Genomic DNA, 18315 nt, shown 5'->3' with positions numbered 1-18315 from the left:
GAGGCAAAAGTGGAAAAGAAAGGCTGCGTCTGTAGCATCTTCTCTTTTGTTATTGATAGCTTGATGTTGCTTTCCTGAGTTTTTTCCCTTAGCTACTTTTGCCTTCACAGTTGGAAGAAGACAAACCAGACTCATGCAGGAGGGGTGATGATACCTGGGACTCGATGATCCTTATGGGGCCCTTCCAGCTCAAAATATTATGTGATCCTATATGGAAATGCTAATGCCAACATAACTGAATCATAGAGTGTGAAATAGAGGTAGGAAGGGATGCAGCTCCAAGCTGGGTCTGAGGAGACCCACAATCTTTACATTTTGCCTAAGACCACTTTAACTTCGCTCAAAATCCCAGCTGCTAGCATGGCCTGAGAGCACTCCAGGATAAGCTGGGTGGTGTCAGCTGGAATGGTTTCAGGCTGCAGAAGGAATTGAATCCAGACCTGCTTCTAGGCCTTCTGTCCTCCTGTATTAAAAGACGTCAGGATGTCCTTCTTCTGCCACTGGATTTAAAAATACAAGGATTAACCTGAAAATTGTTCTTTTACATATTTGATACTAGTGTGACTTTGTACAGGGAACGTACTCCTTGCTGCAGTCTCCATCTCTGGGTGAATTTTGAGGTGCCAATGATTCCCCAGGCAATGCCCAAGTCCCTGCTGCAGAGGTGTGGAATCACTGGGTGCTTGAAGGTACCCCGTGTCCTTTGTTATGCCTGGCTTTCTGTCATATCCTCAGGTTGCAGCTGACCCTCTCTGCACACTTGGGCTGCTGGCTCTCATCAACAGGAGACACACAGTAGCTCAAAGGTAAAATATAATAATCCTATCCTCACAACTGTGGCTTCAAGGTAAAGCTTTTAAGCTTTTATGCCAGTGTCCAAGAAGATGCGTCCCACATGGAAGAAGATCAGTAAGGAGTTCCGGAGCAATTTTTTCCTTTCATTTTTGGCATGACTAAGAACATTTCTTAGTCATAGTTCCCTTTTGTTATTTCTGTTCAGCCACCCAATCTCACAATAATTGGGTGTGCAAATATTGCAAACTGCACACAGGTACTTGTCTCCCAATGAAGTTATTTTTAGAGTCTCTATCTCAGACACTTAAAACCAAAAGCTTTCTGTTAACATCCACTGCTTCAAAAATTCATTTTTACCAAAGATAATATCTGTTTAAAGGGATTCATTTATTTCAGAAGTGCATAAAACTAAAGATGTGTAGAAAATTCTTCCTGCGGGCCTCCAGGGCAGTTTCCAGCCGAGGCTGTTGATGTATTTGAGATGTCACAGCTCCCTCCAGCGGGCTACTTCCAGGAGGAGGATTCTGCAGGCACCAACCCAAAGCTTCCAAACCTCAAACAGAAAATATTCAAACCATTTTTTAAAAAAACATTTTTCCCCCTGACTGTAGTAGCTGATTCTCCCTTCTCACAATATAATAATATTAGAAGCAAAGACTTGTACAAAATCTGAGAAAATTAACGTACTTGGACCAGATTTTCTATAGACTCAAACCAATTATGTCCTGTTGACTGCCTTGTAAATACAGTTTTTCATTTGGAGTAGAGTGGCATGGCCTATGAAACCACAACATGTGAGATGTAGTAGGATAAGGAAGGTTTCCTATGTTTACATTCTCCAAGTCATCATTCTCCAACATCAAACTACTGCAACAAGTCCAACACAAATTACATGCCATTCATCTGAACATATGTGACTCCATGTAGGTTTATCTTCATAACATGGATTACTGGTACTTATGAACCTTCACAGGAGCTGATGCCTTCTTTTATGAGTTTTCAAGTGTGGCAATGGATGAAGCCATGTCCATGGGAATGACAAAGTCTAATACAAGCTAAGGAGCAGTTCCAGAATGGAAATATGTTCTTTCTTTCCAAGAACCTGAAAACACAGAGCAGTTATTTTGGGAGATTTCCAATAATTCTAATTCTTAGTGTCATTTTTCTTGGGAGATGATGTCTTGTGACTTAAGAATTTCATAAATATTTTAATTTTCACAAATACAGTAAACTGCAACATCTATACCAACAATTTTAGCTTGATGATTTAATATTATTAGATTGATTATTTGACATTAAAAGAAAAGTAATGAAAGGAGTTTAATGCAGTTCTTTACTACTCCTTTCCAGTCAACTTCTGTTCACATTACTGACTCCTCAGTAGTGATTCGAGCTGTAGGTTTAGAAATGGGCTTGCAGCTGATGGATAGTGCTGGCAAACCAAGGAATGGATTCAGCGTGATGGTTGTAGAGAGGTGGTGGCTGAGCCTATAAGAATCTGCATTAGATACAATGGTATCAGCATCTGGAGACACAACAACAGCACTATATAAATCATGTGCAGTGTTATATGTTCTCAAGTATATAATATGTTGCCTGGCAACTGCATGTCTCTCAGCTTGGAAAAGTAACTGGTTTTAATTATGTCCCTGTGATACTGTATGACCACAGAATTAAGAACACTAGATCTGCCTGATTGCTTTAAAAATGACATTTATTAAAAAAAATTGTGCTCCTTTTTTGAATCATCAATATGCCTTATCTCAATCAAGCATTCTGTGCTTCTGGTGTTTTTCCTAAGCATACTCTACAGTATTGCACTCCAAAGATAATTATGCAGAACATGTTTTCTTTTCCCTGAATAGTTCAGGATTTATAGAATTTATAAAGTGTTCTTCATGTAGTCAGGGCCTACTGCTTCTTCTTTTTTTTTTCCTCTGTAAGAATGTGCTTACATCTCTCAACTCACAGAGACAAGAAATTTGGGCTGTTTGGCTCTCCTGTGGCTTGGACTTTATCTTGTGTAAGGAAAGGCACTAATATGCAGACCAACTTGGTACATATCAGTAGTTTACAATATCCTTCAGCTGGATTTAGGTAAGCTAAGTACACCTGAAAAGCTAGATCCCATATATATACTATATTCCCAGGTTTCTGTAAACTGTAATTCCTGCACTATTAAGAGTGAACCACATTAGTAAAACACTTTGCAAAGTCATGGGGCTGATGCACAACCTTCAGTGTACTGTCCTCTGCGAAGAACATACCTAGAGAGGAAACTGTAAATATCACCCATCTTTGCAGGTCCAGCCTCAGTAGAAAAGGAGTAAATAATCCCCTGAAGTACAGTGCCTGTGAGTCACCTCTCTATTCAAACTCCCTTTGATGGAGTGGATTAGGAATAGCTCTTCTATTATAGGGGTGAGTACTCCAGCCAGAAGCTGGATTATAGAAAAGGTGTCACAATTTCACAACTCTGTGAGGCTTTAAATAAACTCTGAGACAGTCATTTGGACTGGACCTCTTAAGAGACTTAAAGAGATGCTTAGTTGCTCATAGGCAATAAATCTCAGATGCATGGGGAAATTGAGCTACGCCAAACAAATATTTTCAAGTGGCATGGAGAAATTTCTAGTGAATCAGGGTGCCTCCAGCATTACTAACCACCTGCTGCAGAGTTCTTTGAATTGAATTCTTGTGCATAGGTATTAAATTCTGCGTTATTTGTATACTTTATCAAATCCACTTTTATTTTATTGATTTATTTTTTATATGATCCCAAGTCCCTATTGACATTGTGCTCTTTTTATGTTTAAACATCTAATTGTCCATTAAAAAATCTTCAAGAAATAACTGAGATGAGTCCTTCTAAAAAATAGCCCTAGCAGATCATCTAAGAGAGGATGGCGTTAAGAATAGTCCCTCAAAACATTCTCAGTTCTGTACAGCTTTTTCACTGTATGGTTACATAGGAACAAAGATTTCCTCAGGTATTATTGCTTCAGATTCAGAATATTGGGCATTAATTTTATATTACACTTTCTGGCTTTTTTATCTTCTGTGTATGGAGTCCTTACCTAATTTTATAAAATAAAAGGAATGCACTTAATATGAATATGAACATATACTTTATTAAACATATGAACATATACTTCATTAAACTCAGCACTGGCACAATTTGCTCAGGGAGGTTGTGAAGTCTCCATCCTTAGGGATAATAAGATATTTGAACAAGGTCCCAAGCAACCAACTACAGGTGGCCCTGCTTGAGCAGGGAGATTGGACCAGATGACTTCCAGAGGTCCCTTACAACGTCAGCCATTCTATGATTCTGTGAAGCATCCAGTAAAGGGAGTCTGATCAGAAGACCCAATTACTGTCTCTCTTCCTTTCCCTTCTCCTAGACCTTCTCAGCTAACTTGAAAGTACCTACAGAGATAGAAAATCAGTCTCAAAATCCAAATCCATGTCAATAGGATACAACTCAGAAGCTGGCAAGTTCAGCCTGTGGAGCAGAATGAAAAAGCTTATCGTTAAATCCAGAGCCCGATGGGCAGTTTCCAAGCAGTCACACTGAGCTGGGGGACCAGCAGCTGATGCATCCCACCTGGCCAGTCAGGCCAGAGCAAGATAGAACCATCTAGCAAAAGATTTTTTTTTTTTTGAGAGTTTATTGCTTTGGTTTGAAATTGTATTAGACTGGGAGGACTTTATATTGCTTGTCGCAAAGGGAACTATAAAGAATAGATAGAAGATTATCAGTGCACTTCAGAGGCTGTCTTTTGTATTTGTCAAATTGGTGCAATGTAAGATTTTAGTCCCTACAACTCAAGCACTGCAGTGCCTAACGCCAAATGCAGTCCTAGCTGTCCATTTGCCTTTCATAGAGCCCGGGGAGAAGTGGCTACCCAGGAAATCCAGTGTGCTGTGTGCACCTGCCTTGTGGGGGCCAGAAGACATGACCATGGGAATGAGCCTGGGATCCCTCCCCAGATCTCCAATGTGTGAGTGGGTGTCTTGGAGAAAGCACACCTGCCATAGCCTGGGCAATTCACAGCCACATCTTTTCATGCCCAAGAATATAGCTAGAAACACCAGACCCTATGCAACAGCCAGCCAGGAAAGTAAATTTGCCCCAGTCATTAATTTTGTGTGGCTGCTTAGACAGGATAATAAGATTCACTGAAGAACAAACAGGCAGGACCACAAGAGAGAAAATGAGAGCAAGTCTTCCTCTGCATCAAGACTAGTGAGAAATGAGGTAGGAGAGTCGTATCTGCTTTATAGATACAATATGGAGACGAAGTAGAGAAGAGATTATCTGATTAAAAATGTCTTCAGTGCTGAGGACTTGGAGGACTTTCAGGGTTTAACCTTGAAAATAAATGTCCTGTTTTGTACCTCTAACTTTTTGCAACAGCAGCAGCTAAAGGGAAACTTGAACTTACAGATGAGCTTTATGTTTTTTGTAGAAGTAAAACCACAGGCTCTTATCATCCAGGCTTGACTGAACTGCTCAGTTCCTGAAAATAGGTCACAGAGACAATCTGCATTAATTAGGAAAAGTTGGCAAAACAATCATTGCAAGTTAAAAATGTGTGTCAGGACCATTTTACTTGCATAGTTGATCTGGAGGTGATGTAATGAACAGGTTTTGTACCAAAGCAGTACATACTGAAGAGGATGACTCCATTCTGGGAGCCACAGGGAACAAGTTAAATCAGGTTCACTTTGCAGAGCAGCAGCTTTAGACAACTCCTCAAGAACATCAAGCAACTGCAGCTGCACCTTCCCCAAAGGCCCCACAGCATACTGACATCTATCCATGCAGTTAAAATTTTTCTTTTCTTCTTAGGCCCTATTTTCTCTTTGATGGTTTTAAACTGCTACTTCCACTGGCAGAATTCAAGAGAGGACTTGAGTGCTGCTGAGTCAGATCATGTACTGGCCTTGAAGTATTTGGGATGCAAAAAAGTCCCAAGGCTGGTGACAAGCATCTTCCAAGTTTTTACAAACTCAGGTAAGAAGCTGTGCTGTGCCTGTGGAGAATTATATCAGGATGGAGAGCTATAAAACTGATGTGTGAGCAGGCCAACACTGATGCATGACCTGCTCTGGGAATTCAATATGAAGCTGTAGGAGGCTCTTGCACTCCCTTTTGGGGCCCAGACATCCAATATTAATCCTTGCGGTGCATAAGTTCCAGCTCATTGTGTAAATTTTAGACATTAAACCCTCTGTTTCCTCTTGTTCTTTCTCTGAGTATGCAGCTTCTGTTTTCTGGACATGTTTAATTACAGGCCCAAATCACCCATATACAAAAGCAGGAATGGAGAGGACCATCAAGCAGACAAGTGTGTATGCAGCAAGCTAGCCAATGGCTTTGTCCTCTTCCAGGGCAGGCCTATGTCCAGATTGGTATTTAGAGTTAGACTCTGTCTTTTCCTCCATTTTCATTACTTTGCTGATGAAACAAAGGAATGATTAATCTATCTTTAGTGTTAAACAATATTTTACTTACCTTCAGCTAGATCAATGTAAGTAATCATGCAAAGCAAGTACCAACATGGAAGGAGAATTTGAATTGGTTTTTATGTGTGTCTTCAAAACTGCTGAACTCATTTGATATAAAATTACTGACTTCAGGAGTCTCTAAGATTCTGTATCTTGGAGAGTATCTGGATGACAGGACAAGCTGTGTTTCTTTTATTGACTTCCAGGATTATTTCACTATGTGAATCATTTCAGTATGCAAAGCTGTCATGAAAATTTGCAAGTCTAGGCTCACAGTCCTACTCACTCTGTGTTTACTATGATGAAAAAAAAATCATACCTTACTCACACATCAAAAAACTGATTACCTCAGGCAAACAGAATCTCAACCAGCTTGTTTTCCTTTAGCTCTTTCAAAAAACCAGACATAGTGAAAAAATCCTCTGTCACTTTTCTTTTTAGGAGTTTCTATGTTATCTTGAGTCAACCCAGGAACTCACTGAATGTGTGGCTACAACTTATCTTGAACTGGGAAGAAAGGGTTTAATGTTCCTATTTATAAAGGAATACAATAAGTTTATATCTAATGTTTAGAAAGCATTTTATCTAGATGTTTTTCTCACTGCCAGAAATATTATTAACGTTTTTTAACATGGCAACTGAAATAATAATGTAAGAATGAAATAATTATTCTGAAAATGAACATTTCAGAGTTCCTATATTGCACAACTCAAACTGGGGATGTTTGTTGTTGATTTTGCCAAGGCAGTATGAAGCTAATGCCGTTTACAGAAAGCTGACTCTCAAAGGACAGAAAATTAAGCTCTGGTGAGAGCACTGCTCTACTTGTCAATATTCTGTATTCTTTTTGCTGAGAAAAGCATATATCCTCTCTTTATCTATGGCGTCAGTAGCTCATTCACTAAGATATTAAACCAGACAATAACTGGAATCACAACATCTGAGCCAAAGCTTATTTTCAGAACAGATCACAGGAAGCTTCTGTGCCTGTGTGAAGTGTCTTTGCTGGATCAGGGCCCTTGTTCCATTTAACTTCAGCTCAGTTACCTGAGACCTTGCCTCATTCTCAGTCACTGTGTCCTGCCACAATACTAAAATGTTCATATTGTTCTTCATAATTGTTCAGATATTTTCAAAGTCTTATTCTTATATACAAGCCAGAAAATATCATTCCTTTCATCTTAAATCAGACTAAGCAGTAAGCCTTTTTAATTCTTGCTTTTCAAGATGTATTCCTGGTGAGTGAAACAAAATAACAAGAGGGACATAGGTTCAGTTCTTCCCAGCACCACACTGCCTCACTGGAGGTAAAGCTGTGTAGCTCCTGGGGCGGCCAGGAAGAGAAAGCAGGAGGTAGGTCTTGTAACTCTGATCCATCTCCCTTCCTTCCCCCTCACACCATCCTGTTGAAGAGCAGAGCACAGGAGTGGTATTTCTGCCACTCTTGGCTGTAGCATTCTGGCCCACTTTACTGCAGCTCTGCAAATGTCACGCTACCCTTAAACCTTCCTGTCACACTGTGCCCCAGGAAATTACCCCAGCACCAAGCCAGAGTCAATCTTGTCATCCTTCTGGATTCCTGCCTGTAGCTCGGACCTGTCACACTGACACAAGATATCCACAGACCTCTCTTCCCTCAATTCAGCCAGGAGCAGGACTCCTGCCTCTTTGGGAGCTGGAAGAGCAAAGGGCTGGAGGCCAAGTGGCTGGATTCCAGCTGGGGACTTCAGGAAGCTCCATTGCCTGAGCAACCACCTCATGGGTAAGATTGAAGGAGGTGGTGGTGGTAGTAGGCATGTCGTGGAAGCCTACCTCAAAATGCTGCCTTGTCTGAAATTTTGCAGCGCCATGAAAAGTAGCTTAGATGATGAAATTGAAAGTCCTTATTACCGAAATCAATAAAAAAGTAAAAAATATCAGAATCTGTAATTTTGTTCCTTTTTTTTTTAGTCCTCAAAAAGAAGAAACTAGGGTTGACTTTGAGAAGAAAGCAAAGAATTAAAGTTATACTGCTCAGACACTTGGACTGAACCCAGCCAGGCAGGTGAGGCATTAAATGAGAAGTCACATTTAAAAAAAATCTATTCTGCATATATATGACAAAAAAAAAAGTGATTCAGCATGGTTACTAACTTTAATGAAGAAGACAACACATATGCTCTAAAGAAGGAAATTATCAAGGTACAAAAAATAATTGAAGAGAGGCAATTCCACCCATGGCAAAGCTTTTAAGGCTTATTGCATGTTATATTCAGTCCACTGTACCCTGTAATGTTCTCAAGATGAGAGTTGTCCGATGATAAAAACATGAAGTAGATGAGGAATAAGGTCTTGCAATTCAATTTATAGAAAGAGAGAGCCATGACTGTTTCTGAGTTCTTGATATTCTTTGCTTTGTGTACAGACGCACAGTGTGCTTTTGCATAAGCCTGCTGAAAGTCTTCACGCACAAGTATTAACTGAACTTTTGGAAATGAATATTCATTTTGTTTCTTGCTTGTCCATTATCCTTGGGGAGCTTGTAATGAAGAAGCATGTAGGAGAGAAAGGTAACTTTATTCTTTCTTTCTGCAAGACCTTCATAAATAGCTTCAAAGCTAGATGAAAATGCTTTGTGCTCAGTCACCGCTAAGTTTAGTGCCATTGTATTTAAAAGGATCCTTCTGAAAGTTAAGCTTCAGCTCACAGAGGAGGCAAAAGTCTCATTCTATGTGGGTGTCATTAATTATGGCAAACACACACAATAATCTCATTTTTTGTTTATGACTCATACTTTGAGGATAAATAAGATAATTTTCCTCACGCTATTAAGTAAGAAGAAGAGACTGCAGTGCCTTAGCTAAAAGTTCATTAGGACATTGGTATAGATTTTTAAAACTGAGCATACAGTGATGTATATGCTTTATTCCAGCATCTTTTCATGTTTTAATAACTTCCTTCTGTAGTGTGAGGAATTAAAGAGAAAAACCTTTTGAGGAGAGGCTGCAGCATTAAATGAGTAACAATTCCTCTTCACTTTTCTCCTGTGCTCCCTCCCCTCTGTGTATTTTCCCTTTTACAGGGCATTTGTGCCTCCACGGGCACTCACCTGCCATTTGACCTCTCCAGGTATGTGATAAGCCCAAGCCACCATCTGACTTTACCATCTGTAAAGTCAGTTCAATCCCTCTTCTGACCCTTTCTGGCCCATATCTGTCCTACCACACACCTACCCTGTCCTCTTCATTCACTGCGTGTTGCAAAGGACCATCCCCACCTAGGAGGAAAGGAAGCATGTTCCATTTTCTAGGAGTAAAGGAGGCTTCCTGCTAATTGCACTGAGTTAAATCCATTGGAACTGCAACAGCTGCCATTCCTGCCTCAACAGTGCAGGAGCCATGAGTAGGGCTTTGCTGGCCTGGCTAGTCTGGTGCACAGAGGCTCAGCCAGCTCTGCCAGGTGCAAATCTGCAGAACCAGGGCATCCACCAATCCAGGGATGTTGAATACACCAGTGGGCCAGTGTCACTCTCTGCTGGGCTACTTTAGTTGCAGGGAGGGTCACAGCAGTCACCTTTCTCTGTTCTGTGGCACAGACTGAGGCAGAGCATGATAGGGAGCAGGGAATTTTTGCTAGCTGCAGGCTGACGCTCTGAGTTAAGGTGAGAATGCAGATGTACCCAAAGTGTCCTCCAACTGCCTGGCTAGGAATTACAAGCATTGAGACAGAATGGCACAGGCTTTGTTTATCAGAGGACAGGGAAGGGGGTGCATGGCCTTCTGTCTTTACCGAGAAGTGATGGCACTAACCAGTTGATTAATGCAAACTCCGCATTTGAGAAACAGTTCAGAGGAAGCAACAAACCTTTGAACATAAGGAGTAATGGAGATACTTTGTGTCTGTGGTATTTACAAGGCCCTTACCAAAGCACCTCCTGAGCTTCTGAAGTTCTTTAAGTGGTGGTCCTTGCTGAGTCCTGGTGACAAGAGAAATTCTTCAATGCTCCATTTAGGAATAGCAGTCAGAGGCACAGAAGTCCTGTCTTCAGTTAGTTAGTGCTTTGGCTTCAGGAGGACACCAAGCTGTCACTTGTGTGCTTTCTGCCTGGACCAGGACCTATCAGCCTGGCTGTATCATGTTTGCTCTACTGAAATCTAAACTTGGATCAAATGATTTACTGGCCTGCACTCTACCTGGCACAGATGGGACTGGCTGCATGAGGATACCCCTGTCCTATGCTGGTGTTTTGTGTTTCCTTCCTGACAAGCTCAGAGAGAGGCTGTACCAGAGTCACGTTGCCAGCTCACATGTGAATAATGCCTTTGTTTACACACATGCAGTCTAATCTAATCTGCACTTCAGTTTCAAAATACAGCAGAACATAAGTCTACATGTAGCCACTTCTAGCTTGCTTTGTGGACCTTGAGCTCCTGGAAAGAAAATTAAACTATTGTTTATGATGAGGAACCTGCACTGGGCTGTACAGGAGTGGTGCTAAGAAGAAGCATCACCCAGCCATGCAGTGGTCATCTGAAAGTCAGAGTTGGAAACCAGGATTTGGTAAGCAAAATGTTACACCAGTTCTACTTTCCCAGCTTCTAAATGATGCAGACCTTGTTTCCAGTGGCTTTCCAGAGCTCTGCTGATTTAGTCAGCATCTATTGCCACCTATTATCTTCTGGTTCCCGTCATCCAAGAGGGATCATGGACTTGGAAAGGTTATCCTCTTTCAAAATCTCCTTCCCATGGATGTACTTGTAAGTTCTCTAATGATACACAGCAGATCAGCATTAATTTTCATGATACAAGAATGAAAATTCATTGGGGAAGAAAAGGAAGAACAGGGAGGCTTCCTTGCCTATTGAGTCACCCAGAGCAGCTTGCCCTCCAGTGGTCTCACCTTGTCCACAATCTTGAGGAAGGCAATATAATCATAATCTAGCAGATGTAAGAGGAACAAAAAGGAAGGATACATTTTACATCAGCTTCAGAACTAATTGTCTGAAATAGTTAGGAAAGCTGTCCCAGTGTTCATGCTGTGAATTGTTTTTTCCTTTTGTCTTGGCAGGGCTTGTTTTGATCACCTATCCTGAGTAAAGAACTGCATACATTAATTAGGAACAAAATGTCATCTCACTAGAAAACCACCTGCCATGTGGAAAGTTGTGCTGTGGAACAAAATCTATAACATAAATGCAGATTAAGCTGTCTTGATGACAGAAGCTGAGAGAGAGCCTGCACAATTGAACAACAGGCCAGCCCAGGCTTGCATTAGTAGTACAGCTGTACTTGGTATGTGTAAATTATGGAGATCCTTTGGCAGAACCCCAGACTGTTGCCAAATGTGGGTCTCTCTCTGTTATCTCAGTCCTCCTCACAAACAGCTACAAGAGTCTCCCCTGTGCTTAACTTGACCTTGTTTGTGAAACAAAATATCTCTGTTGCCAAGACGCTTAGGTTTTTGCAATCAGTAATTAAAGCTGGAGCTTTGCCTTCCATTTCAGTGGGGCAGATTTGGGCTCTCGAGCAGTGAGCCATGAGGGAGTGAACAGAATGATCTAAGAGAAACATCCTTGGTCCTTGATATGGCCAAGGCTGGAGGCCAAAGACTTTTAAGCATTGAAGTGTGTCACTGGTAGATTACACATATCCTGCCATAATTTACAGCAGGTTTAGAGCATTAATCTCTAAAGAATACACAGCATGAGGAATATTTGTAAAATGAGGAAATCTATTGAATTTCTCTGTTTATATCATATAAATAAAACATTTTTTTAATCATCCCATACAGCTGAAAAATAGTTATGATAAACTGACTTCTCAGCCAGCTTTTCCTCTATAGAGATATAACAGCAAGGTACTGTGGTGGTTCCTTAGTGGTTGAGAGTAACATGCTGTGAGCACCACGGCTGGGCCGGAGATGCTAAGGCAAGCATGCTTTTCCTCAAGCTGCCTATGCACAGTCTGATCTCATCCATTAAGCCCAGTCACTAAACCCAGTCAGCAGAAAACAAGATGAAAAAATAACAATAAATTTTAAAAAATCAGTGCACTGTTAAATATACTGTTGCTAAGATACAATAAATGCTTCTGAGAAGATTCGCCCAGAAAGGACGTCATATTTTTTCTTCCATTTCAGGATAACTTGACTTTTTCCTCCTATGAATGTCATTTAAGAGACCCTGCTGAGCAAGAATTGAATCTGAGTACAAAGGCTTAAAGCTCACTTTCTTTATATGATTTTCAATATGGTCCTGCTTCTTTCAAACAGCTCAAACAGAGTGTTTCATAGAAAATTTTATTTTAATTTTTTTCGTGTTTTAAGATAAAAATGCCTCAGGAAATAGAATTTATGAGAAATATACATGGTGTTTGTACAAGAGTCCAGGCAGTATTTCTGACTGCACTGAGTAGCACAATAGTATCTTCTAAAACAATGGTTCAAAAGTTACAGACAAATAAAAAAGCATTTGGAATTTTGACTACCTGACCTGGTTGATTGATAGATATAGGAACCTGTTTTGCCAGCAGAACAAAACCACCAACTCTACTAACATTTCAAGCTCCTTTTGATATTCATCTGTAACAGAAAAGGTCACATGTTGTTGATTTAATGATATTCTATAAAATCTAGACATCTCAGTGCCCAACCAGGATGATCACTAGTTCATTCTCACAATGCTGAACCTACAGTATCAGACTAAATTTGTTTATTTCTCTTAACAGAGCACATAGTTCCTAAATGTTTGCTTAAATCTCTGGGGGCCTGACCAGAAATAAAACAAATTAACGCTGTCAAAAGAAGACAATGAAAAGCAAGAAACAGATGAGTATAGGTTCTAGAGCGGCTTGACACCGTGCCAGCTTCTCCTTTATTTTTGTAAATATGATGGCTCATGGTCCCTGGGATTGTTAAGACAGTATTGACTCCCTGCATAATTCCTTGCATTAGTCTTACTTATATGAAAAAAATTCTCTTTTTTTTGCCATGATATGTCCCATCATATGGGTGTTAGGAAAGATTGCTCTTCTCGAAGTAAAATGGAGCATATACAGCAAAATGTAAACTGACCACCTTCTACTAGAGGCAAACGTACATAAAGAATTTCAAGCATTACAATTAAACTGCATTTCTGAAGTTTAGCTTGTAGTGTTTCCACTGAGAATATTAAGTGCTTGGCCATATGGCATCACCATTAAATTATGACACTCGCCTACATTAATTGTCATAGTTATTAAGTCTGAGTTACTAAGAAATCACTCTGGATCTCCTAGGGTGATTTGCTGCATTATACAGAGCATAGATTTCAGGAATGGCTGCTTCAGGTCTCATAGTTCAAAATGAAACAGAATGTGTTTTTCAGAAAAAGGTCCAATCTTGATTTAAATACTTGAATGCTAGACCCCGCCCCAAACCCAGACAGTTTTTTTTCTGGGGGCAGTCAGCAAGGACTGCAGGGCTGGCTGAGATTCTGCTCCACAGCAAACAGGCTGTTTATGGCCAAAACAGCCAGTGTAACCTAAACAACTATTGCTTTTTTATTGCACAGACTTTTCTCCTCTCCTTTGCAAGATGAAGTCTTGACAAGACTACAACACTGGATGCAGTATTTTGCTAGTTAGCAAATCATCATTTACAGTGCTGAAGAATTTCAAGGATATTTCATTCTGGCTTTATGAGTCTTTTGTTTAAGTTACTGATGTTGAAATCCCTAACAGTGATCCTGATTTTTCTCGGTGCATGTTATCAACAGCTGTTTATGTGCTGGTGGCCATGTTTACAAAAGTGATATACTGGTCTGTGGCAAATATCAACATGCAAGGCTCTTTCAGCCTTCACAGAGCAGATGTAACCATGGATATCTATTTTCAAGCTGTTAGTGACTTAGAGAGAAATGGTCATATGCTCTCAGGCACATGGTGTGACTCTTGGGGATGTTCTGTGCAGGGTTGAGAGTTGGACTTGATGACTCGTGGGTCACTTCCAACCCAGCATATCCTGTGGTTCTGTGATTTGATGTTTGATACAGAGACCTACATAATTTTCCTTTTTGCCTGCTCTGTATTTCTTCAGCAGGCAGTGGGACACCGTTAGTCTTACCATCTAAATCATCCTACAGATCTGAAAAGCACCAAAGAGCTAGATTTATGTTCTTAAAGCTTCAATTCCTCTTGCAAATTATTTCTTTGTCTTCTTTATATTCCTTGGTGTCTGGGTCAGTTCTTGTTCTTGAAATCCTGAGTTCAGGTGAAATTTGTGCTAATTTTTACCTTTTTGCCAGGATGCAGTGGAAACTGGGACAGGGGAGTAAAGAGTCAGCAGTGTCCCCAGCACTGTCTGTGCTGCACCAACAATTTACATCCCACGGGGACTGACTGTGAATGGGTTTAATCTTTCTCTGATTACAGAGACACAGAGGAAGCTTCAAAGCAGTCTCAATATTCTCCTGCTTCCCACAGTCCTCTGAGGGCACGGACTCACAGCCACCAGCACAGCCTCTCTTTCTCAGCTCAAAATACATTTGGCCCTGCCTCCGCCAGCCCTGGGAGCCCCATAGCACCCTCCTGCTATCTGCTCACCTCATATGGGATGATTTGCTTTGCCCTTTCTAGCACATCACATACCCCAGGAGAGCTCTCCTGCATGACTGGCAGCAGTGTCCTCAGTCAAGCCCCACACACAGTGTCCAGCTCCACTGTCTGTGCTGGGCACCCTGTGTGCATCTGGCAAGGCAGATGCTCTGCTCTCCTCTCCCCATGGCTGATCGTGTCCCATCTCACGAGCACACCTGGTCAGCAGTACAGCCACTGCTCAGCCCTACTCGTGTTCAGTTTAATTTAACTGCTTAGTTTTCAGATATGAAGGTTAATCTCAGACCTTATTGAGCAGACCCATCAGGTCTTCTATATTTTATCTGGTCAAGTTTTTTTATTCCACTGTATGGATGAATCGATATCTGCAAAAGCCTTATGAGATAAAAGGCTTGAATTTATTACATAAATATGTATTAGACAAACAAGCTTTACACCAAAATATGCACAGAGAGAGGCTTTCCAGAAAAAGACACATAAAAATTTTCCTTCGAAAAGCACTTTATCATAAAGTGCTATTTCCCTCTGGTGAAGAGGTGCCATATGAAAACTGGCCTGGCTACACACCTTTTTTTCTAAATATTCATCATGGAAATGCTCTATTTGAAAATCTAAAAAGAAACCCAGATCAATTTCAATATTACTAGTGGATACCCTTTTGTAACCACTGAAAATATGTCTTTTCTACTCATCCCATGGAGAAAAAGCTGTTGTCCAATAACCTAGAAGTTATGGGAATTCCCAAAAGGACAAGATCAGTACAAAAAAACCTCTCCTGATGTGTATTTTCAAATTTTTACATCATATCCATAAAATAGCTCTAAAGATACTCTAGTTCATGAACTAGAGTGGTTCCAGCAATAAGCCTCTCCTTATCCTATCTGACCCAGCTGCAGGGTTGGCATGGGTTTGTATTCATGACAAGCATGAAGGCAGAGAACATAGCTTCCACCATTTGGCAGAGTGCTCTTGATACCATGGGCATGTGTCTCATCAGCTTCCCAGGAGCTAAACATTGGTAAATGTGATCATCAGAGGAAAACTAGAAACCTGACTAAATGGTTACAGCCACCTGCTGCTTTGAGGAAGTCACCGTGCTTATGAAAAAGAGACAAATTCAATTCTCTTTTAGGACAAAACAGCATTTAAGGACACAAGTTATTGCTTCAGTTGTTACCTGTCCGTGCTTGACCTTCACTGAGCATAATACTGCTCTGACTTGTCACAGCTGCTCAGGACATCACAGGGAAACACCCCTAGACAAAGCAGGACACGAGTGCTTTTCTGCAAGTCCCTTCCCGTTCCCATTCCCATGGCAAGTTGCTATTGAGGAAAGATCATGGACCTGAGATAGAGAATATGTTACCAGTATGGAGACAGAGGACACCTTGCTGTGTAGAAGCAACTCATGCATGTATGGCCTAGGGGATAAGGAGCTGAAGAGAGCTGAGCAAAGGAGGGGTTGAGAGACAGTTGTGTAACTACATAGAATAATAGACCAGAATTGCCAAGTGCCATTTGCAATACTGCTCTACGGTGCTGCAATTCATTATCTGGCATGGCTAACTTACTGGGATAGGGTGATGAAGGAGAAGAGATGCTACCAAGCAAGGATGCTAGCTCCACGTCTTCTGAGATTACTCCTGTGTAAAAATTCCAACATGCATTTACTCAGGGGCACAAAGAGGGGACTGGGAAGCCAACTCTAACTGCACTTCCTAAAATGGAGAACTCTGCTGTTTTCAGGAGATAATAGTTGTTCTGTGAGATAAACAAGATATATTTCCCTGATTGTTCCTGTCTTGACAAATGTAGCTCTTCTTGAAATAAAAAAGGTTCTACCAGATCATTAAACCACATAGTTGTCTCAACTTGCTTTAATTAAGGATTGGAGTATTGCTTTTTTTATTGCTTAAATAAAAAATAGTTCCAGCTCTGCTCTATGCAGTTTGCTTTTATTTTATTTCTCCACCAAAGCAGTTCTTTCTGTGAAAACTCAGTAGGGGAGGTTAAGAAAAGAGCCGTTCATCTACTTTCAATGAAAGAAATTAAATGTGATGTTAAACAAGAAACCTCTAAGAACTTTTCTCCTCATTTCTGATTCTGCTTTTGTCAGGAGAAACACAGACCAGAATTACCATCCATAAGTACAACAGGTACACGAAGCTTAGATGATGAACAGGGAATGGATGTAGGAGCACTGCTGGCATCTTCTCTGAGGTCACATTGCTCCCTCAGAGACTTGCTGTGAAGGACATACAAGCCTGTGGTATCTACAGAGCTGCCCATAGGACAAAATGTCCATCTGTTCGATGTACCTATGGATAATCTGGACCGATTAATCTAGATCACAGAGATCTTATGTTGTGAAATGTCTAACTTTTTCTTTATTGTTCCAAGTGTAGTTTGACCTTCTTGTGCCTACCAGGGATGTTTAAATTGTAACAGACCTTCTACTGGACCTGTGGTGCAGAATTTCTTCATTAATTGAGTTGAAATCTCTTGCACACAGGGTGTTATGATAAGTTAGTAATGCCTATTCTGGATCACTGGCTTTCTCTAAATGCCTTTGTGCTCACTGCAGCCTCAGTGGATTCAGCTTTCGCTGAACAGCAAGGGATGACTGGTAAGACTAGTCTTTTGCTACTTTGATGAAGAGAAACAGTTTTGGAATGATTCCAGTATGGCTTTTCCCCAGAATCTCTTGGAAATCACATCTGGCAGGTGGAATTCACATAACTGCATTGAAACAAAAGCTCTTCAAGTTTCTCTACCTGAAATTACATGAATAGCAGTCAGCCATGAAAAGCAACCACTCACTATTAGGGGAAAGGAGGATGCCTGGGGAAGGTGGACAGCACAAGATGTATTGGCTGTGGTTGGGATAGAGTAAATGTTCAACATAGCAGCCCCTGTGATGTGGTTTGGGTTTATGACTAAAACAGTTGACACCACCAATATTATGTCCATTAATGAGCAGTGCTTGCAGTGTTGTTTCTGTCTCTCTTTCCCACACTGGCCCCTTCTCCCAGTGAGTAGGATGGGGGTGGGTAAAATATTTGACCCTGTGCCTGACCCAAACTGGCCATAAGGGTATTTCCTGTGAGATGATGTCATGTTCAGCACTAAAAACTGGGGGGGGGGGGTTTCTTCCAAGGCAGTTGTTGCTCTGACACTACCTTGGCATTGCTGTCTTGTAGGAGGTGGTGAATGAATGCTGCCGTGTTACTTGTTTTTTCTTCCTTCACTTATTAAACTGTTCTCATCTCAACCTATGAGTGTTCTTGCTTTCACTCCTGTTCTCTCTCTTGTCCTGATGAGATGTGTGGGTGCTTAGCTGCAGGCCGTGGTCAACACACATTAACTGTCCATGTCTATGGTTCTCTTTGTGCAGATGTATCAAGGCGTGCTAATGAGTGCTTACCTGAGACATGC

This window comes from Anomalospiza imberbis, chromosome 5, assembly GCF_031753505.1.
Source record: "Anomalospiza imberbis isolate Cuckoo-Finch-1a 21T00152 chromosome 5, ASM3175350v1, whole genome shotgun sequence".
NCBI lineage: Eukaryota > Metazoa > Chordata > Aves > Passeriformes > Viduidae > Anomalospiza > Anomalospiza imberbis.
The sequence above is the reverse complement of the archived record's forward strand: the minus strand, read 5'-3'. Positions refer to the sequence as shown.